Consider the following 23,365-nt stretch of genomic DNA (forward strand, 5'->3'; position numbering starts at 1 on the left):
GATATATGGTCTTCCCAAATTATTAGATTTACTATCTGACTGTAGAGGTGTCTACTTATACTCTGAATCCACAATGGTATATCCCATAATATTTTCCAGTAGTATCCAAAGGTGCATGGTATACAGCATTAATCAGTCCCCTGTGCCTATTTGGAGACCTCACTCACAGGAGACCCAGCTCAGACTTTCTGACAGTCTCGCTTTCCCAGAAGATCATCTGATCTCTTGATTTGGAGAAGAGGGCAGTTTATGCACATTAAAGTAGAATGCCTCAGAGTCCACATTCAAATATCATGTGGTCCTTTCCCTCTCTCTCTCCCATGTAAGTTCTGTGAACCAGGCTCCATTTCTGCTAAAGATCTCCTTCTTTCCAGAATGATAAATTGGCAGTAGGGATATCATGTTCATAAGGGAAATTGTAACTCCTGCCTGGAAGGATAGATTTTTATCTTATAAAACCAAAGAAATGTTTCATTCTTTGTAGGATGTATCATGTTTTCAATTATTCATTACATTGATGCCCAGTGCCTTCCTGTGGGAACAGACATTCCCCAGCAATTGACTTCAGTCTTAAACATATGCCTTACCTTGCTATAGCAAACATTTCATAGTCTAGCATGTGGATAAGCATTTCCACTTCTGTTGCATTGAGAAGGCCATGCCCCTCATAATGGATATGAGTATAGCCATTGGTTTTGGTTCTTAGACACCCAGTTAAATCCGACTTTGCTAATGATCCTCTAGACTTTGGTTCAGCAACTTCTTTTCTAATGAATTTCTTTTTCAAAAAATTTTAGTTGGCAAATGTCATACAAAAGTTATACTTTTGCTGCAATATTGGGTTTGAGATCAGCCCGAGTCACCTGTGACCTCATCTAAAAACAAACACAAACAAGCAAAAAAAAAAAAAAAAAAAAAAAAAAACCATGCAGCCAGATGTCAGTAGCCAAAATTGTTTAGAACTTCAACATAGACATTTGTTTCTATATTCAAAATATTACTTCTTTTTCAAGGGGTGACTGGAGGCCATCTGGCTGTTTAGCTTAAAAGCAGGAGCTTTAAGACAGGCCATGGTGACACACACCCTCAGTGCCAGCACTTAGATGCTAGCGCAGGAACCCTGCATCCAAGGCCGGTCTGAGCTACTTAGTAAAACGGTCTCAAAAAACAGGAGCAAGTAAATACAAAGACTATCTTTGAAACACTTGAAAAAACTTTTCCTGGGAGCCTGAAAATCATCTTATTAATGTCCTGAAGTGTTCTTCTGAGGAACAGTGGCTTAGTCTCTAGCATCACACCCAAATAAAACAGGAGTTGCCTGTCCTCTGGCCAATACCACTTTCAAAATGAAACAAATCCCTGTTTGCCTTCTACCTTTGCTGGCTAGGAGCATTAGCTTTCAAGTGAAGTCAAGTGAACCCCTGTGGAGGCAAAGAAACATGCATAAATGCATGTTAATGATGTGATTCATAACTTCTTAACATCTTTGTTTTATGTGAACATTTAAAATTAACACAACATATAGCATTAATTCTAGCCAAGCTGTTTCAATTAAGAATTGGAAATTCAGGGGCTGGAGAAATGGCTTAGCAGTTAAGTGCTTGCCTGTGAAGCCTAAGGACCCTGGTTCGAGGCTCAATTTCCCAGGACCCACGTTAGCCAGATGCACAAGGGGGTGCACACGTCTGGACTTCGTTTGCAATATTTAGAGGCCCATTCTCCCTCTCTCTGACTCTTTCTCTCTCTATCACTCTCAACTAAATAAATAAAAATTAACAAATAAAAAAAAATAATTGGAAATTCATATTTATCAGTTCAAATACCACATGACATATTTTTGTTGTTGTTGTTCTTTGGTTTTTCAAGGTAGGGTCTCATTCTAGCCCAGGCTGGAATTTACTATATATTCTCAAAGTGACCTCAAACTGATGGCAATCCTCCTACCTCTGCCTTTTGAGTGCTGGGATTAAAGGCGTGAGCCACCATACCCAGCTACATGACATACTTTTTATTTTTATTTATTTATTTATTTTGGTTTTTCTAGGTAGTGTTTCACTCTGGCCTAGGCAGACCTGGAATTAACTACGTAGTCTTAGTGTGGCCTCAAACTCACTGTGATCCTCCTACCTCTGCCTCCTGAGGGCAGGGATTAAACGCATGTGCCATCACACTTGGCTAAAATACTTTGACATAATAGTAGCAATTAAAAATTTTTAATAGATAGCTGGATTCATGGAACTTGCCTTCAAAGCCTAAGGACCCAGGTTTTATTCCCTAGTACCCACCTATGCCACATGCACAAGGTGGCACATCAGTCTGAATTTCATTTGCGGTGGCTAGAGGCCTTGGTGCACCCATTTTTTTTTCCTCTCTCTCTCTCCGTACCTCTTTTCTCTTACTCTCTCATAAATAAATAAAACATTAACAATGAATAAATATAAATTTAATAGAGTACAGGTCAACTGCACATGGTATGCTGAAGTGAATTTTATTCAAGTGAGAGAGGAATCATGGAGTCTTTCTGTGGGTATAATCTCTGCATGGTGAGCAACATCAGTGTGTCACTGATTGGATGTTCCAGAACCCCAGAAAAGGCAAAAGGGTAGTAATACATCCATTTCAGATACAGAACACTTTCTCTCAGTGTTTAGGGGCTGGGTATGTAAATCTGGATAGAGCCTGTCGTGATAAAGTGAAAAAATGTATTTGATCTTGTTCCAATAGGGGTCATGAATCCGAAGCATCAGTTTCCTTAAGAAGATGAGGCTTCAGAGAAAAGAGGGGCCCTTGCCCAGGTTTGTGGAATAGGAAATCAGACTGTGAGGACCCAGTGCTTCAAGTTGTTCTGGCCCGGCAATAGGAGACAGCTTTAGAATGCTGGACAACTAAGGCTCCACAGGACTCAGGCCTGAGCATATGCCTCTGAAGAACAGATTGTTGGCAGCCACTGATGTGGGAGCCTAGACAATTATTGTGGTAGTCAGAGACTCTGTGTTGATGGTGGGAGGATAGGGTCCTACCGAAGTTCTTCAGAATATGGAGATTCCTTGGTTTTCTTACTATCAGAGGGAGTGTACATTCTCCTTCATATTGACATGGTGCAGGGCTAGCTAAGTTTTGGCAGTTGAAATCCTCAGCCACTATTTAGAGGGCAAGCAGTCCTCTAACTTCATCCTCAATCCAGAAGGCGTGCTCAGAACACTAACCATAAGCCAGAAGGTGCTCTGTATTCCTTGCTCTGGTTCAGATTAGAACTTTTTGACTTTCCAGTGATCCTGGAGCCCCACATGGCATTTCTCTTGTAGGAGATGCCAAACTCAGAGAGTTATGATAAGTCCTGTGAATAAAACACAGTCCACCTATTCCTATTCATTTGTTGCCTTCAGTGAGAAGGTGATTTTCACTGATTCAGGAAAAATAGTTTCAACTCTATAGAAATACTACACTGGGTAGTTTAGATTCATAAAGCAGAAATCTTGAGACTTCTCTTTGCATCTAAAGAATTGCCCAGATTATTATTTGGCTGTGGTCAGCTTAATTTTAATCTTTGCCTGTGTCTCAAGATAAAATGAGTCACCCACAAGACTTTTCTGACGTTGTTAAATCCCTTAACACACCATAATGCAGACATGGGCAAGAAAACAAGGCTGCATTGCCGTTTGCACTGTGGAGCTAAAATCCAGCTGTATAGTCACATTTTGAGATACTGCTTTTAAAATGTTAGATTTTCTTGTTAGTCCTTTCCTTTATTTTTGATCTTTACTTGTTTTATAAAAACAACCCAATGTGTACCTCAGAGGAGGAATGTGAGACAACAGAAACCAAAGTAAAAAACAAAGGTTTCCTGATTTACTTTTGACAGTTGTGTTTGATTGCATTACTAAAATTACATATTGTTGGACATTTATATTATGTTTAACATGCTTTATATTAAGAATACTATGTTGAAGTTACATGCATGAGTTGGTGTGCGTAAATATAAATATGCTTATTTTCTCTTAAAATTTTCTTATGAGAAAATGTTAGATGTGAAATTTATAATCCCAAGAACATACATGGTTTTTAGAATTTTGCTATATATTTGTGAGTGACATCTAATATTCAGCAAATATAGCATGGTCTAACTATAGCACAGGTATGCACTTACGATGTAACTGAAACTTCATCTAGTTCTGCACAGTGGTTGTACTGATTCACCTTATCATCAAAAGTATACAGGGCTCGCTTTCTCACCTTTCTTCAGATCCTCAACAACAGTGCTGGGATTACAGTCATGTGCCTCCAAATCCAGTTGATAAATTTTTATGTTAGTCATACTAATTGAAGCAAGATGGATTCTCATTGCAGTTTTCATTTGCGCTTCCATGGTAGCCAAAGATGTTGAATATTTTTCACATAATTATTAGATGATTTTCTTCTCTTTTTAATTTTTTTTTATTTTTATTTATTTATTTGAGAGCGACAGGCATAGAGAGAAAGAGGCAGATAGAGAGAGAGAGAGAATGGGCACGCCAGGGCCTCCAGCCACTGCAAACGAACTCCAGACGTGTATACCCCCTTGTGCATCTGGCTAACGTGGATCCTGGGGAATTGAGCTTCGAACCAGGGTCCTTAGGCTTCACAGGCAAGTGCTTAACCACTAAGCCACCTCTCCAGCCCAATTTTCTTCTCTTAAGATTGTATTTTTAGACCATTTGCCCATTTGCTCTGATTTTTACAAATATTTTATTATTTATCTATCTATTTATTTGAGAAAGCGGGGAGAAGAGGCAGATAGAAAGAAAGAAAGAATGGGCATGCCAGGGCCTCTAGCCACTGCAAATGAACTCCAGGCCATGCACTCCCTGTGCATCTGGCTTACATGGGTCCTGGGGAATCAAACTGGGGTCCTTAGGCTTTGCAGGCACATGCCTTAACTGCTAAGTCATTTCCTCAGCCCTGTTCTGATTTCTTTTCTTTTTTTTTTTAATTTTTATTAACATTTTCCATGATTATAAAATATATCCCATGGTAATTCTCTCCCTCCCCACCCCCACATTTTCCCGTTTGAAATTCCACTCTCCATCATATTACCTCCCCATTACAATCATTGTAATTACATATATACAATATCAACCTATTAAGTATCCTCCTCCCTTCCTTTCTCCACCCTTTATGTCTCCTTTTCAACTTACTGGCCTCTGCTACTAAGTATTTTCATTCTCACGCAGAAGCCCAGTCATCTGTAGCTAGGATCCACATATGAGAGAGAACATGTGGCGCTTGGCTTTCTGGGCCTGGGTTACCTGACTTAGTATAATACTTTCCAGGTCCATCCATTTTTCTGCAAATTTCATAACTTCATTTTTCTTTACCGCTGAGTAGAACTCCATTGTATAAATGTACCACATCTTCATTATCTACTCATCTGTTGAGGGACATCTAGACTGGTTCCATTTCCCAGCTATTATAAATTGAGCAGCAATAAACATGGTTGAGCATGTACTTCTAAGGAAATGAGATGAGTCCTTTGGATATATGCCTAGGAGCGCTATAGCTGGGTCATACTGATTTCTTTTTATGTTTAGTTTTGTGTATATATAATTTCTGTGGAGTTGGTGATTGAACTCAGGGTTTTGTGCATGCTAGACACATGCTCTGTCAATAAACTACATCCCCTAGAAGGTTTTTTTAATTCATGTAATTCCATTTGTTGGTTGTCAAGTTTTCTCTAGTATTTTTGTTTGTTTGTTTTAATTCAGAATATTGTCGTTTGTGTCGATATCTTGAAGCATATCTTTCATACTTTCTCTTAGTCATTTCAGAATTTCAATTCTTAGGCTATTTGACCCGTTTTGAGTTGATTTTGCATAAAATGAGAGGCAGCAGTCCATGTTCTATGTGGATAACCAGTTTTCCCAACAGCATTTCAATAGATGTGGTCTTCTGTCCAATGTAAATATTTGCCATCCTTGTCAAAATTCAGTAGGCTAAAAATGGGTCCATTTATTTCTGGGTGCAATTTTCTGTTACCTTGGAGTCCCTGTCTGGTTTTAGGACAGTGTCATACCAGCTTGCAGCAAGGCCGTGTACTCTGTCATGCATTCTGCATTATCTCTAGCTTCGCAGGTCTTGCCTAGGATTGCTTCAGCTACCCAGGGTCTTTTATCCTTTCTTAAGAACTTTAAGATCTTTGTCTAGCTTTGTAAAATATATTTTGATGGGCCTCGCCTTGAATCTGTTGACTGCTATGAGTAATACAGCAATATTTAAAATGCTCACTCTCTAAATACATGAACGTGGAAGGTCTTCCCAATTCTTTTTGGCCTTAATTTCTTGCTTCGATGCTTTGCATATTTCATTGTAAAGGTCTTTCACATCTTTGGGTTTATTCATAGGTATATTATTTTTGTATGTGTGACCACTTTAAGTTTTTTTTTTTTTTTAATAAAAATGTTAGTGCAGATTTGATTTAGAGACACTTGGATATCTTTTGGGGGATAGGTTTATTGTGGAAGGGTGCATATCAGGATCCTAACACTACAGACAGAGGTTTTGGTTTTGAGGAACAAAGTGGGATGATTCATTGTATAATTTTCAGGAGAGGGCAATTTTCTACACTGCATATGCCAACCTATGTATTGTATGCCATAGCAGCACTGGATGGCATGGAAGGAGTCAAGGAAGCACCAGCTAGGACCCAAGGTTACAAGTTGATGGCCTTAAGAACCCTGCCATCAGGGGATGGGTCTTGATTTCCCACTTGGCCTTGGGTAGTCTCTTGGATGTATCTGTGTCCTAACAATGGTTACAAATAGGATTGCTTTCCTGTTTCTTTTCTGAATCTGTTCATCCTTGGTCGACAGAAAGCTACTGAGTTGTGTATGTTTCTTTTCTGTATTGCTATTTTACTCAAGTTTATCAGTTCTAATGCTCTCAGTGGAATCTTTATAGTTTTCTCTCCATAGAATCTACTGCAAATAGAGATAATTTCCTTTCCTTTCCTTCTTTCCTGTTTGCATGCCTTTTATTTCTTCTTGCTTAATTACACTGGTTAAAATTTCCTAGTATTATGTTGAAATGAGTGGTGATAGTAAAGACCCTTATCTTGTCACTGCCTTAGTGGAAAGGTTTTCAGTTTTTCCCAATTTAGACTGCTGCATATGGATTTGTTATATATAACATTTTGTATTATAGTGTGGCATGATTCATCTGTAACCAAATTACTCAGAAATTTTATTATTGAAAAATATTAAATTTGAGACTTCTGGTTAAGATGGCTATGTAGGTAACACACCAAAGCAGGCTGGGGGGGGGGGGAGCCAAAAAAAAAAAAAAGCAAATACACACTTTTACCAAAAAGTGAGGTGTATAGGAAATTGAAATGGCAGAGGAGAAGTAGGAGAGATCCAGAACCCACACAGGCCAGCAGAAGCGCCTCTGGAATGCAGCACAGGAACAGGGTGGAGGCACACGGCCAGCCACCAGGCTCAGCTTGAGCCTCAGAAAAAGCCAGGTGCGGGGATTTTCCACTCACACTGGAGCTCTCTGCAAACTCAAGAAACGTGAAGGGAGAGCAGCAGTGAACAAGGGAGGAGCAGATCACAAGGTAGAAGAACACGTGGAACAGCGAGAGAACTTGAGCAGCATGGGCAGCCTCTCCTACCCTACTGCCAGTGCCCGGCTCCCTCCCCCACCACGAGTGCCCAGCTCCAGCAAACAGAGCAACCTGTCCAGGCACCCGGCCATGCCTACTTGAACCAACAGCGGGACCTAAGCATAACTGAGACCCAAATCATCCCAAATGTAACGGGGATTACACCAGGTCAGTACCCGCCTAATAAACCTGGTATATAGGCCTGAACCAGAAGTGCTAATTGCACCTTCCATATCAGGATAAATTATATGTTAAATCTGATGGATGGTCAGAATAGCCATTAGTAAATAAGTTGTATTTTGGGCTTTTTATTTGTTGCTTCTTGATTTATAGTGGCTTTGTTTACTCTTCTGTTATACATTTAGGGAAGGGTCTCACACCTGGTCACAAGCTGACTTGGAACCCTCTACAGACCAGAATCTTAACCTCCTTGTTGTCAGGATTAAGGGAGTGGGTGAGGCACCAAACAGCTTGAGGGACAGACAGAGGATCTGGTTGTCATAATACCTACTCCTGGTGCTGTGCTGTTTTTCATTGAAAGTGCATATTGTTTAGTTAGATTTTGGAAACTGTATTTGGTTCCACTCAGCCTACTTGAATACTCTCATAATAGGCAACCCAACACCTAGAGTCACTCTTGTAGATACTCTGAGTCTTGAGAGCCACACCTAGCGCCTTAAGCTCCTACCCTGAAGATATATAACATCAGATTGATTGATACATCTAATAATACCCAGCTAACTAGAAAATCTAATCATTAAATAATCCAGGATGCAAAAATATATACATTATAACACAAGAAACACCCAAAATCAAGACAGTGTAAATCCACCAAAAAGTATTAATGCATCAGAAATGACCTCCAGTGAGAATGAGTTAGAGGAAATGCCTGAGAAAGATTTCAAAAGGATGATTATAAATATGTTCGAAGAAATCAAAGGGAGCAAAGACACAGGATGCCAATTAATGAAATAAAGAGGTCAATACTAGACATAAATAAGGAAATAGAAATAATAAAGAAAAACCAGTTAGAATTGTTAGCAATAAAGAACACAGTTAATGAAATAAAAAATTCTGTAGAAAATCTCACCAGTAGAATGGATGAAGGAGAGGAAACAATATCTCAGCTAGAAGACCAGGTGGCAGATTTAATACAGTCTAACAAAGAGAAAGACAAACTAATAAAGTATGAGTGAGAAAAAATATTAAATCTTAGTAAATACATTTTCTTCATTTACCTAGATGAAAATGTAATTATTAACCTTGATTTTTAAAAATATGTTTAGAAATATTTTTTATTTATTTGCAATCAGAGAGATAGAAGATAGACAGACATAGAGAATGGGTATGCCAAGGCTTCTAGCCACTGCTATGGGACTCCAAATGCATGTACCACTGTGTGCATCTGGCTTTACATAGGTATTGGGAAATTGAACTGTAGTCACCAGACTTTGCAGGCAAGCACCTTAACCACTGAGAAGTCTCTACCTCCCCTAACCTTAATTTTCTAAATGCATAAAACGGATACAGAAAAAGCAGAAGGTAATGAAAATATGTGTCCCTAGCCACCACCTCCTTTCCCAACTAACTGGCAGAAGAGAAGGAAAGTAGTGAGTACCTGACCTAGGCAGGGCTAACAGGCCAAGGAAGAACACGCACATCCCCTGTCCATGCTGATTCCAACTAGCGCATTGCTTAGACTCCTTTTCTGATGGAGTCGGTGGTGGTGACATGTACTACCTGAATTAGTTTGTGTAAACCCTCTGCTCCCTCTCTTCTCTAGCAGGAACTCTGAAGAGAGTGAAGCCATAAGACAGAAAACTCCTGGAACATGAATCATAACATAACTCCAAAGATGTGTGCTGGAGCTCAACTGTGTCAAGGCATGACCATGAAAGCCATTGTTGCATCTTTTCTCTTCCTATTATTGCATCATTAATTTACAGTAAATTCGTGCTCTATGAGAACGGAAAAAAAAAATTCATAGGACATCTGGGGAAGATAGCTAAACCCTAGCAAATGAAATGATTCACATGGGCTAAGGATATAGAGGCATATTCCCAGGGTTGTGTACAGTCCAGATGTAGGACATTCTCATCTAGTCACCATGTATATGGTCAGTATGACGTGTTTTCCTGCAGCCACTGCGCACTGCTGCAGCCACGTTTCATTTGTGATGTTTCATAGACTGATACCAGGCAATAATATGTTCTGTCTACATGTCTCATTGTGACTTTAGCATGACAAAGATCATTAGAGAGGTTGGCAAACCCAGAAAAAAACTCACTAGAAAGTAATAAACATCCTACCTTATATTGGGTATTCTATAGGTCTTACATTTGTTGTTTTGGCATAGTTATTTTCTGCATTTTCTCCTGTATAAAGTCTGGTTTTATATGGTGAATAATGTGGTCTGCATAAAAATCAACAAAGTTTATATACATATATTCATTACATACAGTTGATACAAAATATTAAAGATGAATTATCCTTTCCTAACTATATGCCTAAGTAACTTTCTCCATGTTTTGATGTGTCTTTATGAAAACAGAGTATAAGAAGCTAGGCATGGCAGTTCATGCCTTTAATCCCAGGTTTCAGGAGGCTGAGGTAGGATGGGTTCAAGGCCAACTTGGGCTAGAGTGAGTTCCAGGTTTGCTGAGCTAGACTGAGGCTTTGCCTCAAATAACAAAAGAGAAAGGAAGAGAGGGAGAATAAGACAGACAGAAAAGAAGAAAAGGGGAAAGGGAAGAAAAGGAAAGGGAAGGGAAGAGAAAGGGAAACAGAAGGGAGGATATAGGTAAGGGGCCTGGGGAGATGCCTCAGTCAGTAAAGTGTCAGCAGCGCAAGCACTGGAGACCTGAGTTTGGATCCCCAGGACCTGCATAAATGCCAAGTGTGGTGTTAGGGGCCTGTAATCCCAGCACTGGGTCGATAGAGATAGGCATATCACCACAGTTAGCTAGCTAGAAAGCCTATTAGGTCAGTGAGATGTGGGCTCAGTGAGTGACCCTATCCCAACAAACCAGATAAAGAGCCATAAAGGAGAAGCCATTGCCAACCTCTGACATCCACATGCAGATGGTCACACATACAGAAACATATACAGACATATATGCACTCACACCACACAGACATACAAAAAAGGAACAAGTTTATGTCATTTTCAGGAAAATGGAAATAATCCTATTAAGCAAATTAAGCCATATTCAGAATGAAAAAGAGGGCTTAGTACCCACATAAAGCCGGATATATAAGGTGGCTCATGCATCTGGAGTTTGTTTGCAGTGTGGCTGGAGGCCCTGTTGAGCCCATTTTCTCTATTTTCTCTCTCTCTTAAATAAATAAATAAAGATAAGAAAAAGAACTCATATCAAAGGGAAGATATCCTACAGAATGACAAAGGTTTTCTCTCATTTCTGTTCCTAGACTTTAATAGATTTATAAAAACCATGTATGTTTATGTAACATGAAAGTAGAAGCAAATTGTCTAGAAGAACACAGGGAAGGCATGGGAGGAGGGAAAGGGGTAAGATGTACGGGTGGGAGATGCTTAATGTACAACATATGCCTGTATGGAGATGTCCTTATGTAACACAGTGTCATGTACAATGAATATAAACAATGAAAAAATTAAATAACTAAAAAAGGAAATTATGTGTCTCTACTAAAATTTACACACGACTGTTACATATACTCTCATCAAGTGAAAATGCTTCTTACCAAGAAGAATCTACCTAGTTTTATGCATTGGCCATTCTGGTGATATGTAGTGTATGTATTATATGTGTATATTCATTTGCCCACTGCCCACTTTATCCACTCACTCATGTTGGCTCCAACACTGGGATGTTTACGATATATCTCGTACAGAGCCAACAAGATTTGCCTACCAGACAGAAGATTTCCAAACATTCTCCAACAGCCCATGGCTGTCATCCAAGCCAGCAGAGGGTCAGCCACATGCTAATACTGCTGGTGGTGGCCCACCCCATTCTCAGGCCTGCTCCAAAATGAGGGGCTTTTCACTGATGCTTCAGCCTCTTCCAAATTCTGAACCAACTGGTCTGATTTGGTTCTACGCATCTCTCTGTACCTTCCTAATACCCTTTCTTCATCCCAGCTGTAGGATTGCTTAACAACAGACATGCTGGTGAGAGTCTGTACCTATGAACAGGCCTCTGGGCTGATATGTCCAGAAGAGCACAGTGGGGACACAGCAGGATGACAGTGATAATAAGAGCCCAGTCACTGGACACTGGCATTTTGCCAGTTGCTATATGAAGCACCTCCAATTGATTCCTGCCTACAAGCCTTAGAGCAACTCTCTGGGGCAGTAGTTGTAGCATTGTACCATGGGTGAGAAAGCTCAAATTCCTTCAGTCCTTGAATATATATTTATGGAGGTTTAGCAAGAATGCAGACAGCATTAAAATTTGGTTCATCTGATGAGTACTGATCCATGAACTCCTGCTAATATTTTACCCAGTTCGTAGATGAGAATGATTGACAAGTTACATGAAGAGAATCAAATTTCCCCACACTCATCCTAAGTCATATTGGGATGGGAGTCTTAACTGCTAAATTATGACTCCAGACTGTCCACTCTTAACTACAATGTCATAATAAAAAAACTGGTTAGGTGTTCACGATTCCAAAGCCTGAATTCGCAATCACACCCCATACTAAGGGGTTGTTATTGTCTTGGATAACCTTTATATAAAGAATGTAAGGTGTTTGGACTCAATATAACCTTCTTCTGAACTATTCACTATGAAAGAAACTTCCAGTGAGGTGACAGCCATTTGTGCCCATGTGAGCCATTGAAAGCAACATGACACAATGAGATGACTGAATTGCCAGTCAAGGTGTGCCATCTTTGTCTCTTCGTATGTGAATTCCTGAGAATATAGGCAAATTCAGCGTGCTGGCTTCCTGGTTCTGCTGCTTAAATGGAAAGCCAGGTGAATATCAAATAGCTAAAGAAAAAAAAAATCCCTCTAATATCTGGGATAACACAATACATTATTTGGGAAGATTATATAGAAATCAAAACTGTATTAGTAAAATTGTAATTAGTATCGTATAATGCTATACAAGGGATCTCAGAGCCCTACTGCCACGATTTAAAACTCAGCTCTGTAAATTATTTGCTGAGCAGTTTGAACTAATAATACCCACCTACTCTATCTTTTCTTTTTATTTTTTTTTTGTTTAATTTTTAAAAGAGAATGACCATGAAACTTACTTTCTGACAGGAAAATCAAATGAATTTGTATGTGTGAATTTTAGTAAAATTCTAGTAAAACACCAAGTAAATTATAAATATTTGGTATTCTAATTAATAGGGCTTTTGTGTGCTAGAGAGCTGAGAAGCTACCATCCAATTTGCTAATTCTTCACTTTTTATTGAATTGGTCTCCCATCCTGTAAGATATTCCTTCATAGCATCTACTGTCTCTTTTACTTGATTCCCACTGTCAATCTTTCTTTACCTTTCATTACTTCTCAATTCTCCAACTCTTGGGAGACTATGCTTTTGAAGTCAAAAGTGAAGTTTCTGAGTTCAGAAGCATATGAGTTCATAAGATGTAAGAGTTGTCATCTCACATCTGAGACACGTTCTTTTAATATCTAGTTAAATGAATAATTTATAAAATTTTAAGAGTAAATAATGGAACAGTTTAATATTAGGCAGCTAATATGTGGGTAAGTGTTTTTATCTACTGAATGGCAAAATCCATAAAGATACAAAATTTGAATTGTACACAAAAATGTCCCAGATGATGTGTTTTACCCTTTTCTCTTTATTGCTTATCTTTAAAAAAATTATGCTGGCAAATTCTCATTTTGTATAATTTTCTAAACTTCAAGTCCTAGTCACTTGTGCTAGTAACATAGCTAATATGATTAAAAATTTGATAAGCATGGCAAATAATTCTGCAAATAGAAACTTATCATTAATGTATTTTACATTTCTTGTTTTTAATAACACTATGTCCATGCTTGTAAAAGAGAAAATTAATTATTTTTTGCTTCATATGTCTACATATACATTTCATGGAAAATGTCTGCAGATATAAAACACAGCATGATAAAAATCATTTATAAAAACTAAAGTTTCTTCCTTTCATACTATTCTTTTTACTCAGTAGATTATTTTATCAAATGACATAGACCAGCATTTCCAATTAAAGCTTACACTAGAAAAATTCATAAAGTTCTGTATTAAAGCAAATTTTGTTTTGTAATACATAAAACAATGGCTTGTATTATTTACTTATTTTCAATCTTATTTTTCTACTAGAAAATATCCTATAGATTCGGAATTTATCTGTTAATATACAGCCCAGTAGGAAATTTTCTGTAACAACAAATGATTCAAAAGATTGTCAGTAAGAGTCTTGTACAACAGGCCATTGAAATTATGCTTATTACAGCAATAATAGAGTTGTACCTGAACCCTTTCCATGTTGCTGTAGAGTTTTAGCTTTTAAGGGAATTAGAAATGATTAGTCTCTATTTCTAGCAAATGTCATTTGGGAATAAGGATGATTGAAAAGAAGAGAATAAATCTTGTTACTGAAAATGAGTTTCAAGCAGATATTGAATGATATGTCTTCATGTCCTTTTTCAATTCTGATAAATTTACAGTGTGTTACTTATTGGTCAATTAGAAATCTAGTAAAAATATACACAAAAACTATGTTAATTGTGAATATAAATTTATTAGTTCAAAAATATGCAGACATTGAGTCAAACTTGAATCAAACCTGTATGATATAAATTCATTAGATCAGGAAATATAATATTCTTGCAGTTTAAGATTTTCTTCTACTTTTCAGATTTCCATCCCTCTCTGTATTAGCTTTCGATAAAAGAAAATGTCGATGTCTACCAAAATAATTCATTAAGATCATGATACTGGTATTCTCCACTTTGCACCCCCTGATTTTCTATCTATAGTGAAGGGAACAGACAACAGAGAAGATGGTCAGTGTATGCACACCCTGCCCCTGTATCCTGTTTCAGACAACCCAGTACATGGAGCGTGTAAAGGACGAAAAAGACACAGCTATGGTGAGGATGAAGATGATCTGATTGGATGATGCCTACAAACCAATCAGCCAAGGGAAGCCTTGGACCAGCTGTCCATGGCAGACTTCACTGCCAGGTTAGAATTCTGCGCAGAGCATAGGCAACAGCCATCCCAGTGGTTCTCCAAACTGCAGAGTGCACAGGACAGGTCCCTGCTGCACACTTGTCCCAACCCCAGCCGGTTCCTAGAGTATCCCCAGACAAGACTGATGAAGAACAAATTTTAAAATGTGGTTTGCAGAGGCTCAGCATAAACAACACCTTATCCACATTCTCCGCATCTGGTTTGCTTGTGTTTTATCCACAGCAAGTTAATACAATAGAAGGAGATGATTTGTATAGCAAAATGAAGCAACGATGCAAAAATGGAAACAGGACAGACAATGCGGTAGAGGACAATGTGGGGGAGGCAGTTATAAATTAAAATTTAATATATTGGCTTACTAGCCTTTTATGTTTTAAAAAAAATAAAACTAAATAGCTGCAGGGCAACTAATTAATTCAAGCAATCAATATGTGGGATTCAGAGAATAATTGTCAAAATTTTATATTTTTTACTGTCAGTACCAGGCATGTAGGAACAAAATGGCTGTGCTTGGATGTCTTTTGATCTTCTGAAATTACAATTTCTTTAGTTAGACTTTTATACTTGTTTATCTCTTCCTATTAATGTTTTAGGGATATGTGTTCTAAGTGCAAGAACAAACTTCCCCATCATTTTATCATCTCAAATTTGAACGAAAACTGTCAGTCTTTTATCTTCTATTTGTACAAGCCTGCCCTATAATTTAATTGTAACACAAATGTGTGTTAATGCTTAGATGCAGCATGAATCCATTAATTAATTTGTATTTCATGGATGTTGATGGAATCTCAGCAACATTATTGTGCCTCAGTATAAACATTGCAGCTGAGGAAGTACATCTTCCAATTATCTGCACAATTATCTTGTTAGCTAATGTGTGTCATTACTACTATTGTTGCCACGAAGAAGACTCTGTAAGCCATATGAAATTATGTTCCAGTTTTCAGTTACTCCTGACAAAATTCTTCTGACAAGATGTTTTTACTAATATAAGAAGAAAACAATAAGATTATTTTACTATGATATGTCACTTATATCACATCAAATCTTATCCTCTATATTACAAACTAATTCCTGATTAGTAATAGTTTGAAAGCGTTCACAAGTCTTTTCTATTCATGACAATTTCAAGATGGTCAGCTCAATGCATTTCTTAGCAGTAGTTGATCCCATATCACAGTTGATCCTGGTTGATACCCCTGTGAATACTTTCAACAAGACTTATAAATAGAGTTACATAGGTACATAATGATATGACCCCATTATTCCTCCTGATTTTCCATAATGCTTCTTCAAGAAACACATATTGTGGGAGCAAGCATGTTGTGACCGAAATTCAGATGGCACCTTGCTATTCCAGCCAACCAAGACATTAAACAAGATTGCATCAATTTACAGTGGCAAATTAGTAATCACTAAAGATATTTTTTAAGTACAAAGAGAACACTATAGCTCTAAATGGCTAAAAGTTATACTTAAATATCACAGGTTAACATTTCTTATATATCATGTCCCAAAAACAAGTCTGTATTGAAGGTAAAGCAAGCCCAATGTGAAAACAACAAGAAAAAATAAAATCTTTATATAAAAAATTAACTGCGCAACACAAAACAATTACCAGAAGGCAAGAACTTGGGAGACCTTCCCACAGCTAGTTGAAATCACCAATGTCTTCAAAACTCTCAGGTAGCTGGATTGGTGGCACCCACCTTTAATTGCAGCACTAAGGAGGCAGAGGTAGGAGGACCACCATGAATTTGAGGCCACCCTGAGGCTACACAGTGAATTCCAGGTCAGCCTGGGCTAAAGCGAGACCCTACCTTGAAAAACAAAACAAAACAACCAACCAAACAACGACAACAAAAAATTCTCAGGAAAAGGACTCACTGCCTCCAGTATGGTAAATATGGCAAAGCAGGCATCACTGTTGAGTGTCATTCATCCGGGTGCACACATTCCTTGTCTTTGACACAGAACTAAGTCTCATTCATTCCACTGCTAAGTGTCATTCATCTAGATTCACACATATTCTCAATGGAGAGCTGTTTCTTATGATATCAGTGTCATTCAGAACCAGCCTAGATATAATTTCTATAGATTTTTAAAAATATGTTTCTATTTCATTTTCAAAATTAAGCTGAGTATATTATTCTTACCCTCCTCATGGGAGACTTGGGGCAGGATGTATGGTTAAAGCTGTAAGTTTCACAAGAACTAACTACAAAACTTTTGAAATAAGCATCTACAACTATGTGTACTGTACAACAAGGAAATGTGAAAAAAAAAAATCAAACTCAGTCTCTGGACTAAGATTTCAGACCTATGCCACTAATAATACAGAAGCCCAAACTAGGCGATAGTTCTTCTTAACGGTATTTATTTTTAAGTCAATGTGGTAAATAACTAGTAAGTCTTTGGCATGCCAACATCTCATATGACTTAACCATACATTTCCCCTGTAAGATGATTTACTATCTTTCTTAATATTTTAGGCTCCATTTTCACCTACTACTCAAGTATGATTATAGATTGTTTCATAAATGATTTTAACATGAAGGATATATTAAGCATAAAATATAATGATGTGTTATAAACTTGTTAAGGTGAACTGAATATAAATCATAAATTGTGTAGCCCATAAGTGCTATTTTCACCTGCACAATTGCTTCTAGCACCCTGAAGAATAACATTCCTCAAAAAACCATTTTATTTCATGAATAATGGGGTCATATAAATATCATATGGGAAAACACAATTAAGAGCAATGAATTTTAAGCATTTTTCATAATAGATGTCTGAAAGCATGTTACATATAGGCACTGGGATTTGGCATCATTTTAGAAAAAAAAATGCTTTGCATCTGTCCACTAATGTTTTTGTCTTCAAGCATCTCATAGCATCCATATTAGTCTGAACGACAACAAAACAGAACAGGGCTATTTTGGCAAACAGACAAAGGACACTTTCCCCTCAGCTCATAACAAATTACTTTCATTAACAACAAATGGTCTTGGAGCATTATTCTGTCTGAGTCCACTGCCTAGTGACAAGCCCAAAGGGTAAACCTCATATTAACTGTAAACAATGAGAATAGATCTCAGAAAGTAGAGTGGCTGGTAACCTAAAAACTATACCAACTGGAGCTTGAACTGGGAGCATGAGATGGTCCATGTCCAGCCAGAAACTTGCCTTGTAGTCATTGTTGCAGCTTTAGGCTTTGTCTATGATAAAAATAAGTATGATTAAGTTGTACTTCTTAAAAGAACAGAAATTGATTGCATTCCTTTATATTTGTCATTAGAGATACTACTTTCTTTGAATTAAACAATTCATACAATTCAAAGTCTTTCCATACTATCTGTAGATATTAAAACATATATTCATTTTAATATATCTTAAAATATAAAAATTAAAGGCTAAAAATAAATGATGAAATTCAGCTTAACTTGAAAATAATGTAAATGGGAATTAGAAAAAAACATAAAACACTATTCAGTGTTTTAGTTGATTTTTTTTTGAAATCTTTTTTTTTTCTTATGAATGCTTCTTAGGCTTTAAAGTGACTATGATGTATAGACATTTCATAATATGAACTTTATATATATCCTATGCTTAAAGCATGCTTGACTTTGGCAAAACTTAGAGTCAATGATTAATACCTATAAGATAAGTTCTGAACCCACATATCAACCATGCATAATGCTATTTTTACTGCATTTTATCTCTACTACACATGTAGACATCTCAGTTTTCAACAAGTTAAACCTAATCAAAGTCCCAACTGCAAATGATGCCTTTGAAAAAACTATAAACTAACATAACAAGAGCACCTCAAAAGCTCATTGGCCTTGCTCTAAGCAAGAAGCTAAAGAAAGGGGCGAGAGTAGTACATGCTGCGTTTGAGTAAGAGATTGATTTCAGAAATAACTCCAGGCTCATGGAGATAGAACATAATTTTCTATTCTTCCAATACTTTGTCAATAGAAGAACATTAGAGATTCTCTGATTTAAGCAGTCTATCTTTGGGGTTTGTTATCACCATAAAAAAAAAAAAAACTGTCTTAAGCATACCTATTTAAGAAGGTTCCTATTATACTCTGAGACAAAACAACATGAGGAGAATGATAAGTTGATTTTGACCATATGTCTTTTAAATAGCTCAAGAACATTTGTCCTCAAAGAGCTTTACTGAAAATGAATTCACCACAAATGCACAACTTGCAAAAATATTCAACATTTAGTCTGAGTAAAGTTCTCTAAAATCATTTGGATTGACCTTTTTTTGCCAAACCAAAGAAGGCTGAAATTTTCCCCTCGTCTCATAAACATTTTTAATAAAATGAAAGAAACACCACCTTCTGTAACATGCCCAGAACACTATTCAAATTCAAACTATGACAACACATTTTCTTGATAATGTTCTTATGCAACATTGGTTGTTTACACTTTATTGTTATGTGAATCATCCTTACATGTTACTGCCCGGGGGGGTTTCTTTTAACTCATATGATGGGGAAGGCACCAGGAAGCAGAGTCTAGACTTGGCTTACTAGTCAAGCTATAAGAAAACTTATTGATTTATTTTTAAAATAAATGATTATTTTATATTCTGGACACTGTAGTTTGGATGAAATCAGAGCAAAAGGTCACTGCACTTTGGTGTTAATGATGGCCAATGTGCTGGGATAGCAACATAGATAATGCATCGGTCAGGATCCTTTTGCCCACAGAATGGATACAGAGCAGAGCAACCCACCACCCCATGTGTATGTGTGTATGTTTGTAAAGAAGAAGGGAGGGAGAGAAAGAGAGGAGAGATAAGAGAGAGGATTTGCTGCATGTGGTGGTGCATGCCTTAAATCTCAGCACTTGGGAGGATCACCATGAGTTGGAGACCAGCCTGAGAGTACATCATGAATTCCAGGTCAGCGTGTGCTAGAGTGAATCTCTACCTCAAAAAAAAAAAAAAAAAAACATAGCCAGGCGAGGTGGCACACGCCTTTAATCCCAGCACTTGGGAGGCAGAGGTAGGAGGATTGCTGTGAATTCAAGGCCACCCTGAGACTCCATAGTGAATTCCAGGTCAGCCTGAGCTAGAGTGAGACCCTACCTTGAAAAAAAAGAAAGGAAAAGAAAAGAAAAAGTCTACTAATCATACAAGAAATGGTTGTTACACAGTAAGACAGTAAGAATTATATACTACCTGAAGTATGTAAAGATATAAAGTAATCAAGGAAAAGTTGTCATCATTGAATAAATCCTTACATCATTACAAGGTATTTTAAACTTTTTTTCTTTTGCTGAATTCTAATACACCTAAGCAAAGAAGAAATAAGCTTATCCATAAATGAACCCTTTATAGCCAGCTCAAAACAAAGCAAAAATACATGAAATAAACCATTTCCCTAAAACACTGTGGATGACACATCCTTCATTCACATTGCCTGTGCAGATGCTTGCTATCTTATCCCACAGGCTATTTACTTCAGACCTACAGCTATTTTATGGCTGTCCATTGTGTGTGAGTACAGAGAATAAATAATAATCCAATTTTGAAGGGGGTTCACATATTATCTTCAATGGCCAGCGCTTTTCAAATTCTGGTGACCGGTAGACCTCAGCGTCCCACAGGTAAAGCAGAAATCCCTTTGGGAGATTTCACTCTGATCCAGTACTTTGACAACTTAGGAGCTAAGCTGACTTTGCCCTGAGAAGACAGTGAGTACCCTTCTTGTGGAAAGAACAACACTTTTTCTATAGTGTCTCTCCAAGGACATTTCCTAGCTACTGTTATCTCTGACTCATGGCCACTATGTGGCCATCCCTGAGAGACCTATGTGTGTTCTTATCCCAGTTGACTCCACAGTGAACCTTGAAGCAATCAGTACTCTGTTCTTTCCTTGTTCCAGGGTCCTTATGACAGGGTTAAAAAGATGTTGAGCCTGAAGCAAATTTCTGATCTTTCTCCTTATTCCACTCATCAGGATATTTCAATAAATTAAATGGACAATTACATCACATTATGTCAGAAAGCTCCAATGTCAACCAATGCTACCATGTGCTTTAAAATAATAGTGACAAAGGATGTGTCTAGATGTCCTACAGAAATGGTTTTAAAAGCTAAAGGAACTTGTAAAAACAATAAGTAAAATAAACTTAACATTCTTCATTTTTATTAGATATGGACATATTAAGTATGTAAACAACATTAGAGCCTTTTAATTTCTTATTGAGCATGTGAGCTTCTAAGGGAAGATGGGTCCAGTGGGTATTTTGATTTCTAAACCTGCTTGATCAAGGTGCCCTCAATTTGGAGTTATAAAAGTTGCAAGGTTTTATAATCCACTTGAGATGATGGCGTTACTGAGATGAAATGATACAGAATGTTATATAATCAAGTTTACATTTTCAAGATATTTTGATAAAAAAGTTGTCAGGGTTTCATATTTATTTAATAACATTTATAAATAAAAATTCTTGCATTGTCTAATATTGACCAGATATACCTAATCTTATTTAAAGTTTTTTATAATAAGCAAATTTTATCTATTTGCTTCTGGCCAAATAAAAACTAATCATAACACTGTCAAGTTTAATTACCTTCAAATCCAGAATAATCAGATCTTAAAATAATTATGTGATCATGTGACACAATCCCTTATACATCAGTGATAGTCAAAACTTGTGGGACACACACACACACACACACACACACACACACACACATATATATATATATATATATATACTTGTGTGTGCTAACATCATACATATATATTTGTATAAACATACATATGTATATGTAGAAAGAGATCTACATATCTACATATAGCTTAAATATGAGAATATATCATTTACTGTATATAGCTATATTTTTCAAAATTTTATTATGGTATATGAGAATATATATATATATCACATATATATATATAAACCACCATATATATATATGTATATATATATATACATACACACACACACACATACATATACATACATAATGGTTTGAATTAAGTATTCCCCATAAACTCATGTGTTCTGAATGCTTGGTTCCCAGCTGATGGCAATTTGAGAATTGTATCCTTATAGGAAGAGGTACATTGTTAGGGTCATGCTTATGGGTGTGATAACCAGTTTCCCTTTGCAAGTATTTGTCACAGTCCCCTGTCGTCCACTAATGTCCACCAGGAGGTAATGTCCAGACTTGGCTCATGCCACATTTTCCCCTGCAGTCATGGAGTTTCCCGTCAATTCTGCAGGCCAAAATAAACCCTTTCCTGCCACAAGCTGCTCATGCTTATCAGGTGCTTTGTGTCAGCAACTTGAAGTAACAATAACAACATATCTCCTAAAGCTAATTACAATGCCCAGTGATAGTTAATAGTAGGCTATAAATTCACTAAGTTCAAAACTATGTCTTTCTTGAGCTGGATAGATTGCTTAGTTCTTAAGGAGCTTGCCTATGAAACCTAAAGACCCAGGTTCAATTCCCCAGGACCTATGTAAGCCAGACAAGGTGACACATGTGTCTGGAATTCCTTTGCAGTGCCTGGAGGCCCTGGTGCACCCATTCTCTCTCTATCTGCCTCATTTTTACTCTCAAATAAATAAATAAAATAATTTTTAAAATTACAAAAATATGCTTTGTCTTTCTCATTCACATTTGCTTATTCATATCCAAAATAGTTACAAAACATCTTCTATTGTGGAGGTAGATGGTGAATGTGATAGATATAAAACAAAATATATGAGTTGTAGTGATAGAAGGTAAGAAGAGAAATAGAGAGGTAAAGTCACTCTGAAGGTTATGTAATTCTCTATATTTTCACTAAATATCTATATCATATGCTAAACTCATGCACAAAGATGGCATAAACTTAGGAATACCTAACCTAGAAGAACAGCTGCATATTTTGATTAATAACACAGTAATGTTATGGTTGTAACAGAAAATATGTAAAAATACAGTATGCTATGGCTTGGATGTAAAAATGTGTTAAATGTCTGGTCCCTCATGGTAGCATTATTTGTGAAGGTTGTAGAAACTTTAGGGGTTGAACCTTGCTGGAGTAAGAGGGGGGGCAGTCCTAGAGACTTATTAGCTTGGCACCACTTACTGTTGTCCTCTACTTCCTGACTACAATGTGATGAGTCGGCTCACTGATCCTACCCCCATTCCTTGCCTACCAGCATGGAAAAAAAACCCTTTACAACTGTAGGGCAAATTCAACCAAATGCTTTCTCAGCTTACTGCTGGTCAGGTATATGTTCATAGCAATGAGAAAATGACATATATACAGTGAGTAAAACAGAGAACAACTTTGAGTCTTGTAAGGCAGGGCAGGGTGGGTTAAAATCCACATTGTCACAGACTTGCCTCAGACTCATGGTGATCAGCCTGCATCAGTCTTCACGTGCTAGATTGCAAGCATAAGTTGCCACATGCAGCAAAGAAATTTTTTTTCAATGCACCAACGAATAAAATGAACAATAGCTGAAGACATGGAAGAAATCAAAAGCAATCTATTTCTAGCAGAAACTAATTA

At 37.2% G+C, this 23,365-nt stretch overlaps 1 pseudogene; it reads left to right on the forward strand.

The window, feature by feature from the left end:
* Nucleotides 1–14,745, forward strand: part of LOC101617709 — a 30,062-nt pseudogene extending 15,317 nt beyond the window's left edge.
* The last annotated feature ends 8,620 nt before the right edge of the window (nt 14,746–23,365 follow it).

Source organism: Jaculus jaculus, chromosome 7 (genome assembly GCF_020740685.1).
Source record: "Jaculus jaculus isolate mJacJac1 chromosome 7, mJacJac1.mat.Y.cur, whole genome shotgun sequence".
Taxonomy (NCBI): domain Eukaryota; kingdom Metazoa; phylum Chordata; class Mammalia; order Rodentia; family Dipodidae; genus Jaculus; species Jaculus jaculus.